The sequence below is a fragment of the Alligator sinensis genome, unplaced genomic scaffold (assembly GCF_000455745.1).
Source record: "Alligator sinensis unplaced genomic scaffold, ASM45574v1 scaffold620_1, whole genome shotgun sequence".
Taxonomy (NCBI): Eukaryota; Metazoa; Chordata; order Crocodylia; family Alligatoridae; genus Alligator; species Alligator sinensis.
This window is the reverse complement of record NW_005842260.1, coordinates 1,442,612-1,452,500: the sequence shown is the minus strand read 5'-3', so window position 1 is coordinate 1,452,500 and position 9,889 is coordinate 1,442,612. Positions and strand designations below refer to the sequence as shown.

General features: G+C 43.5%; 1 pseudogene; it reads left to right on the top strand.

Moving 5' to 3' along the window:
* Positions 1 to 7,379: 7,379 nt before the first annotated feature.
* On the top strand, positions 7,380 to 9,702 carry LOC102379445 (annotated as a pseudogene).
* The last annotated feature ends 187 nt before the right edge of the window (positions 9,703 to 9,889 follow it).

Here is a 9,889-nt window from a genome sequence, read left to right as displayed (position 1 = left end):
CAAGAAAACTGGTTCAGTCCAGTTCCAGAAGTTTCAGTAAAATAAATACATTTAAATAAAACCTTTACTAGAATATTTGATAAGCCAGCTATATATGTAGGTTAAAGACTGGAAGGAAATGTGGACATTCAGCACATGTAAGAACTGCAGCCAATCTGCCTGCCACCTTCCTCCCTTCTACCCTCCTCCCCCTATTGGCTAGGGACAAAAATTACACATACACTGGTATAAGTGATTGGAAACCGATTCACATCTATAGTACAACAGAAGTTCAATGCACACAAACTGCTTTCAAAAATGGCTGAAACTGGTTTAAGATAAACCTAGATGGATCAGAGTTAAGTGATTTTAGATTAAATTGCTTTATTGAAATCTGTCCCAGATCCCCTCCAGATTTAAGTTAAATCGAAGTCCCCCTGCATCCCAGGATGCTTTGAACCTTCCATGCAACCTCCCCTCCCCTCTTGCAGGGTGGGCAGGCTGCAAAAAAAACGCTTTTGACAGATGAGCCTATGAACTGCTCTTCATCAACCTCCTAGGTATAGAAACTCATGGACTCAATATAGACATTGGAATTATGACACACTACAACCTGCCAGACATCTGACTCCCCAGGTACCTCTGCATTTTTACCTGCACTGCTATACCCCCACCCCAGTCTGTCCCTCACCCCCTGACACCTCCACTTCCATTTTCACTAACTGGCTTTCTTGCCTGCATTGCATGCCAGCCTCAGGCTTCTTTACTATTCCTTCCATCCAGGAACAGCACATGCACACACCAACTCTAGGTTCTTCCTCAGCCTGATGAAGGGTTTTTCAACCTGAAAGCTTGCTAAGATATCTTTCTATAACTATTCAGTTGTTCTGCTAAAAGATAAATAGTTAAATTGATCCAAAGGCCCTTGTTTGTCAGTGCCATGTCCTTAGACCAACACCCCTAGCATCTTATCAGAAGAATGCAGGGCCCTGGGCACATTTAAGCCCCAGGACTGGGGCTAGCAGGGAGAGTTCTCCGACAGCTGCTGGAGAAGAAGCTTCTCCAGGAAAAGAAAGAAAGATTGTAGTCTGTGACAATTTGGCTGCCTGAGATGCTGCTGGTGCTACTTCGATGGTGCTCACTAAAATATTATTTCACCTGTTTTCATTCAAAGTGGTGGACTGGAATGAGGCTGTAGGGGAGGAGGAGGTGGCCTCATTGGGGCACACTACCATGTCATGTAGAGTCCCCAGCACCAGTGAGGGCATGCCTTAACACACACACACACACACACACACACACACACACATACACACAGAGTTTCACCCATGTCACGAGTTTTGCTTGTCAGTAGCTTGAGGTAGTTTCCCAGAAACCCCTACACCTATCTCCTTGAAACTTGGCAGGCTTCATGGACTCTGAAGGGGCTATCATCTCTGCATGTTTAATTTGAATTGGGCAAGAAATAACAAAGTTATAGGCAGTTTTGTGCTTCCCCATTATAGCCTATGGACTAAACATTGAAACAGCTAAACAGTTTTGACAAAACAAAATACAACAGTGGTTTTGAAATGAAACAAAACTTGAAATTAAACATTACCTAGTGAAATGGCAAAACAGAAGTAGAAACAAAATGGCGCTGTTTCACACTAATCAGTAGCCTTTTAAAAAAATCAAGCTCCTGCTTGTGAGCCAGCCACTGCCTAGGATTGTCTATTTCTCTCACCACTGCCAATCTCCTTCCCATGCCTCAGGTGTGCTGAGAGCTTTTTTTGCGCCTTCCGCAGGTTCAGCTTCCATTTAACCATGTGCCACACTGAAAACACAGCAGAAACTTAGGGGAAACAATTTTTGGCAGTGATGGTGAGGTGTCAATTGTAGGTGCTATAAGGCCTTGGCCCCTTTCTGGTCAGAGCCTTCCTCCCTAGTGACGTCAGGGTAAGACCCCACCCTAAGGCCACCTAGATGGTTCTGAACACTGCCTCTGCTTACCTGCCATGACTTTGATGTTGATTGATGGGGGACCACTGTCGGTGGTCTCAGAGGGGTCGTGACCCTGGTCTTTCTTCATGGGGCTCCAAACCTCCCCTTTACACCCCTTACCACATCCACAGCCTGGGAGTACTGCACGCACTGTAACCTTCTCCAGGATGATATCTTCTCACCTGTGAGGCCTGCCTCAACTGAGGTCGGGTCTGTTCGGCCGTTAATCTCTCCCAAGTGGATCCCTTGTCTTTGGGCCAGCCTTCGGGTTACTAAACATGCCCCAGCCTGGGGTGAGCGATAACTTAGAAGACACTAAACTCAAAGAGAAGATGTTCAGCATCTGCCGATATTGTACCAGGGACTCGGACTCCAGGACCCCTCTGCCTCCCTGGGATGGGAGAAGGACTTTTGTCCATTTCTCTGAGTACTCTTCCCAGGGACCAACAGATTAGGAGTCAATTACTCCTGAACCCACCACCTGGTGGAACTTGCCCTTTTGCCGCCGGGCTCTGGTCCAGTTGTCACCTGTTCCTCCCTCTTCACCAGGCTACCCACAGTGTTTTGCTGTCACTTGCCCCTTCTTCCCCGCCGCAGTACCTGTACTCTCCAGAGCAGCCTGGTCTTCACTCGGGACCATGAGGATGATCTTCTCTCCACTGGGACCTTCCGGCGAACTTCTGTTCCCTGAGCCTGGACTTGTGAGCTTTCCAGCCAGGCTTCTCTGGTTGGCACTGAGGCTTCTAACCCCATGCCCTGCTTCACCATTCTTACCAGGCTCTGCTGCCCACGTCTCTCTGACAGTGTTTTGCCTCTCCTCACCGGCGTCCCACTCCTTTTCACCCGGCTCCGCCATTTGCCTCCCTCTGCCGGTGTCTGGTCTCTCCCCACTGGTGTTATGTCCATTCCTGCCCAGCTCTGTCATCCACTGCTCCCCGCTGGCGTCTGGTCTTTCCTCTCTCAGGCAGCTGGGTCTCTCCCCAGCTGCCTTTTGATCAGCTCACACTGCCACCAGGCCCCGCCCATGGGGCTCACCGATCCGCAGGCTCAGGCAGCTGTGGAACTGCTGAGCTTACATTGGCATTTCTCCACAGCTGCCACTTATCCTGGCCCCTGCCATGAGTATGGGTGCTTGTCGAGCGGGGTCCCAGGACATGTTGGGATTGGGGCTTCTACCTCCCCTCTGACATGAGGGAATCATCAGGCCTCTGATGAGCAAAAATGGTTTGAGTGGCAGTAGGTGACTTGGGAACATGGAATCCCTTTAAGTCAGTGCTTGGACCTGGTGCACCCACACCCTTGTGTCCAGGCTGAAGGCCTTAGGTCGCCAACCTCTTGTATTTGCATATCACCATATTCACACACTGTAGCCACATTTCCCACTGGAAGGCAGCAGACCTCAAAGCCAGTATAGCCTGCTGATGGATTATGACTGCTATGTCACAGACTGCATCCCACAGCTGGTCTGAGAATAGGAGAACTGTAGTAATCCATCCTGGGCCAAATGTCAACACCTGAGTGGGGTACACTTAGAAGGACTAAGAAGAGCCAAATACTTAGCTTCTTTTGAACCATGATGAGTAGCTGAATGAATAAGATGTCTAGAATTATACTTAATTAAACTTCAGATGGTTAACTCATACACTGAAGCAACATTTCCTAAAAACTTTTTAGGAAGTATCAAAAAAAATTATGCAGCAAGATATAACAAGAAAAAAAAAAAAACACTAACGTGGATGAAAACATGATTAAAAAATTAAGCTAAACGAAAATGTTCTCTAAGGAAATAGAATGCTCAAATTACATGCATTTGTCATTTACTAGTAATCTAGGATTGAGATTCTGAAGCAGCTCTCAACAGAGCACTTCTGAGCAGTCTGATCAGTACTTTTGTCACAGCAGCATTGCAATGTTGAAAAACTGAAACAAGATGTCATCTCACCACCCTAGAAAATTTCACCAAGGCCTCATTTCAAGGAGAGCTGCCAAAATTCCTTTATGCATCTCTTTTGGGATTGCTGCACAAGAAATGGAGTTTGCTAAAGATGTTTGGTTTTTGATTTTCTGCATTGTAAAGTCAGATGAGCTCAGATTTGCTGTTGACACTAAAATTATAAGGAAAATGGGCAGAAAAGAACAAGCAGAGTGATTTGGAGAATATAGAGCTGTGGGGAGTTGCAGGAATCGAAATGAGTCAGTATTAATCTACATATAATCCAACATTTGTAGATTTACTCAGGCATCACATCAAAGTGGTAAATAAATGTATTTAGTTTTTGTCCCCTTTAATGCTATGGTAACATTACTTGTCATCTAACCAAGCTGTAAAAGAAAGGGGAAGTGGCTCATGAGAGTTTGTTTGTTTTAGAAGTAATCTGCATTTTGAAGAAATTTCTGAATCTAACTAATGTCTGGAATTGAACATTCTGCAGAACACTTTTGTAATAATAAGCTTTTGTTGTTTGTTTCTTCCCTGGATAAGATGAGTAGTGCCATCATATTGCAAGTCTATAAATGACCTACCGAAATGTATAGTAGCAATAGGAAAATAGAATCAGAGTTGTGATATTTTGGCTTTTGAACTCTGCATATTTAAGGTTGGGTTGCTCTTTTTTTATTTGATTTCTTTTTCTTTTTTGGTGATTTGTTTAGTTTTAGGGGGGTAGTTTGTTGTGTTTTTTTCACTAATCTTATTCAAGATAATGTGGGGGAGAAGAAAGGAAGAAAGTAACACGTAGGTGGGAATGGGGTAAACAATATGAACCCAAATATGTTTTGAAGAGGATGTGTTTTGTTTATTTCCCCTCCAAAAAAATCTTCAGAAATTGAAAGATCCTATAAATATTTAAGCAATTTTCTTCTATACATCTATACTGGATATGTTTGTGAGCTTGATTCCTTTGTTCAGTCTACTGATAGTATTTTTTTTTCCAGGGGAATGATGGGAAAAAATTTTCTGTGGGAAAATAAATCTTTTATTTTAATAAACATTTTATTATGTATTTTAAAGTGTATGCATTTTTGTGTGCACTTCAGGTTATAAAATATTAATTCTATGTGCCTGAAAAAGAAGAATAGAGGACTGCTTTCAAAAAGTAAAGGAGGCTATTGCTATCTCTAACACAAGGAACAGCTCTGCGTGTGAGGTTTTTTTTAACTTCTCTGTTCTTTTTCAAAATCACTGCTATTATTATTAAACTCATATGGCATTTATAGGCAATAAAAAAGAAGCAAACAAATCCACAAATAGCTTTCCTGTAAATTGTGCAGGTCCACTATTATCACCCTGATTTTCCCTCCTGCTGAGGCATAGCTCAAGGTCTAAAACTACTCTTCAGCACCAAACTTTCTTTGCTTCAAAAGAAAAGTGGATTCACCATCAATTTTCTATATTTGAAAATAATGCAAATAACCCAACAGTTTCAAAAGAGGTTAATATAACTATATTCTTTTTTATACTCTGGTCACTTCAGTTTATTCTAGCAGTCGGAAAATAGAAAAATGGGTTGTATTGGAAAAGGAAGGTGGGGGTGGGGAAGGAGAAAGAGGATGTGTGAAATCATAAGGCACTCAATCGATAATAAGTTTAGTTAATGTCTTATAGTTCTGTCCTGTACATGATAAAATTCTAATGTACTTCAGAGACAGTGGGTGTATCTACACGAGATTCAAAATGTGCAGTAGACTAATATTACTGCACATTAGCATGTCATGGCAAAAGCTGTGCTAATGCACAGTAGAATTAGTCTCATGAGAATTAGCATCACAAAAAAACCTGTGCTAGCACTACTTCACAGTAGTGCCAGTTACTGAGCATTCAGTTAGTACCTGTTATTACATGTACTAAACTGAATGTGTAGTAACCATGGTACAAAAATAAACATATAGATGCACCCAGTGGCCTGGAATATTTGGAGGGACAATTGTTTAAACTGGCATATTTCCTTGCTCTGTTATGGCAAACTAAGGCTCTGTTGTCTAGATTCCTAGGAAATGGTAACTTTTCCAATAACATTATTCTGTCAACATCTTGAATGAGGTTTAAAAAGGAGATTAAAAATACATATTTTAAACATTAAAAGAGAGAGGATTAGAAAGAGCGGCATGAAAATAATGAAATACCGCATTCACAAATATTGCTTGTGTTTTTATAGGATTAAATAAACAGTTCTCTTCTTCCATTTCTCCTAAGACTCTTAGTACTGTGAAGTCTAATATAACCCATTTCCCTCAGCACCTTCCTCATCTGTGAAAATCATGATTTTTTTCAATCTTATGAATGATTTAGATGTGGGGGTGAAGACCTCACTGGCAAGTTCATGGACAACACCAAGACTTAGACAGGCTGGCAAGTTGTGCAGAACCTGCATAAGTTCAACACTGAAAAATGTAAAGTGCTCCATCTTTGATGAGATGAACAATCTCCAACATATTTACAGGTTTGGTGGCACCAAACTGACTAGCACCATGACAGAAAGGGACCTAGGGATAATAATAGACTATAACGTGAACATGAGCCATCAGTGCGATGCTGTAGGCAGCAGGGCAAACAATACTCTGGCATGTATCAATCAATGCATCTCAGGCAAAACCAAGGAAGTGATTCTTTCACTTTACTCAGCATTGGTGAGATGGCATCCAGTTCTGGGTACCGCATTTCAACAAGGAGGTGGAAAAGCTTGAGAGAGTCCGGACCTGTATGATCAGAGACTGGAAAGGAAAGCCATATGAGAAAAGGCTGAGGGAGTTGGGCCTCTTCAGCCTAAAAGGCTGAGAGGGGACTTGGTAGTAGCTTACTGCTATATCAGGGGAATATATCAAGGGTTCAGCAAGTGGCTGTTCATCAGGGCACCCTTGGGGAAAACCAGGAATATTGGCCAGAAACATCTGGAAGACCGTTTCAGGCTTAACACTAGGAAGAATTTCGTCACTGTTAGGATGTCCAGACTGTGGAATAAGCTCCCTCCAGAAGTGGTGCAATCACCTACAATGGAAATCTTCAAGAGGAGACTGGATAGTAACCTTGCTGGGGAAACCTGACCCCAGTTGTCTTTCCTGCCTAGTGCTGCTTAACACTGTACAGCAGCCACTGGGAAACCCGCTCCAAATATAAGTTGGGAAGGAGACCTCGGTAAACTGGAGCATAATTTAATTTCCTTTCCAAATAGAACGGTAACATTTATAAGCCGATATAAGATCATTCCCACTAAATTTGCTAGGGGAACCCGGAAGAGAGGGGCGGAGCTTCGGAAGATCCGGCGGGGATCCACCTAGTGACTCCGCCCCCTTGGGTGGCATTGTTCCCAACGGCCCCGCCTCCTTCCCACGGGGAGGGGGCAATGGGAGGAGGGAGGTATCCAACGCTCCCGCATGGAGACCTTAACTCTTTCTCTGCCGCAGCTCACCCAATAGCTGTGATGAAGCGTGTCGCAGATGAAGAAGGTACTACGCGTACCACTGTTATCTCTTGCACACGCACCCAACCAGAAATTCAGGAACTTTGCAGAGAATCTAAAATAAAACCAGAAGAAACTCTGGTCATGTGGTTGGGACGATTAATAGTGGAGTTTGGATCTGACATTTTAGACAGGCAAGAAGCGAGTGCCCTGACACAACAAGCGGCATGGAGTGGAGGGCGTGCTACTGATTTCAGCGTGGTCACGGACAGTGCCCACTGGCCCATCCCGCTCCCAGCGCTTGTAGTGGGACAGGTAACCCACAAATTTCACACCTGGCATGAGGGTCGCCCGCAGAAGGCCACTGCGGAGCAACTCCTCCTGGCCATAATCGGAGTATCATATCTTTCATGGAGCCCGAGAGTGAATCCAATGAGGCTAACAGTGGCCCAACGAAAAGAGAGATGGGCTCATCGCCACTTATCAGACCCCGGGGCAATTCCAACGCCCCTGGAAGCTATAGACGCCTGTGTAGAGGTATACGGAGGAGCGAATGCTGTTACGCTCCGACTCTTCTTAAGTCTGATGGCGAGTCAGCCAGTGGGAAATCTCTTAGGCCATCTCCCACAACTGCAGGCGCTTATGAAGCAAGGTGAAGAAATTCCAGATGATATAAGAGACTGATCCTCAGCATACCCAGTTGAAACACCAAAACCAAGATATCTAGAATTTACCCCTCAGCGAGAGCCATGGCGGTCACCTCCAAGAACTTCGAGGAAAAGAAAGATGTTTGGTTTTCTTCTTGCCCGCTCTGGACTTACAAAGCCACAGTTGTGTATTTTGGGAGAAGAGAGCCAACGTTATCTAGCCGAAGCATTAGGATTTAAATTCGAGGACCCACCAAGAAATGAGTAACGGCTGTCGGCTCTGCCGGCGGCCTTCTCCAACTCAAACCCAACCCTACTGATCTGTCCTAGGGGGCATCAACATATCCAAAGCCACCGATACCCCCTAGAGGCTCACTGAACAATGGGGGATCTCAATACTGCACCCCCATCAGTCTCATCCACAAGTTCACAAAGGAACAGTTCAACGATTGGGACAATATCCTAATACCTATTCTGTGCAATTAGAGGGAGAGCCCAATCGTCCTCCTATTATCATTCATCACAACTGGATGACTCGTCGTTCCGACGTTCACCTAGTATCCTTATAGTAAATTCAATTACGATTTTCTTTTGTTTTGTTCTGTTGTTGTTTCCTTTCTTTATAGACCCAACTTCAAAAAAGTAATAATCTACAGCCGCTCAACTGTGAGATCCGTCGAGCACCAAACTGCGGTTCCTTCGAGTCAACAAAGTGACGGCTATGAAGGGAACACCGAGGCAGCGAATACCCACAGGGTAAGAAGTCGTTCTGATGCTGCTTCTCTCTCATTTCTGCTGCAGTGTATTAGTTAGACCTGTTGTTGATCCACACGTAATAGCGGTTTGGGGAAAAAATGTCACAATAAAATGTATAATTGACATGAATGAAACCATAATACAAGTTTCATGGGAAAAACTGCATGGTAAAAGCGCGCAAACTATTGTTGTGCATCATCTTGAATATGGGCAAAGAGAGTACCCTGGAAGAGTGTCATTTAGAACCTCTTCATTCAGTGATATAACAATCAACCTAAATAATGTGAGTCTCTATGATGAAGGAACATATAAATGCAAAGCAGTCACGTTCCCATTAGGAAACTGTAATTGTTGAACCCACTGTGAGTTTTATGAAGGGACCAACTCCCTTAATAGATGGTAAGAGTTGGACAGTGACAGCTATTTGTACAGCAGCCACTGGGAAACCTGCTCCAAATATAAGTTCGGAAGGAGACCTCGGTAAACTGGAGCATAATTTAATTTCCTTTCCAAATAGAACGGTAACATTTATAAGCCGATATAAGATCATTCCCACTAAATTTGCTAGGGGAAGACGTATAACTTGTATTGTGAAACACCCTGCTTTGGACAAAGAAATAAGGTATTCTCATGTATTAGATCTCTCCACCATCACTGCCACACGACCAGCCACGGTTTTATGGTATCCTTCAACTAAAAGCATTACGGGTTTAGCATCAGCATTCACCCTAACAATAATACAGGAACGCAATTGGGGTACCATCATTGGTAGTGCAGTAGATGTAAGTCTCTTTCTAATCTTTGGAAGTATTTTAATTGGCATCATCTGTTATGGAAAAAGACTAACGTCTCGCGGTGAGTACTTTGTTATGAACCACATTTCACTTGCTGATGGAAAAGGAGAGTCCCGAACAAATGTTCTCCAATCAGACAATGACTAATAGTTGTTGTTATATGTTTAAGTTATTGTATTTTATAGTTTGTAAAATTGTTTGTTTATATATATATATATTGGTTGTTTAAGCTCCGCCAGGTCAGTAAATCCGGAAACAAAAATTCCTTATAACGTGCTCATGTGTCTAAAATTCCAGTTGTGCCATCGGCAAGGGGGCATGTCACAACCCAGTG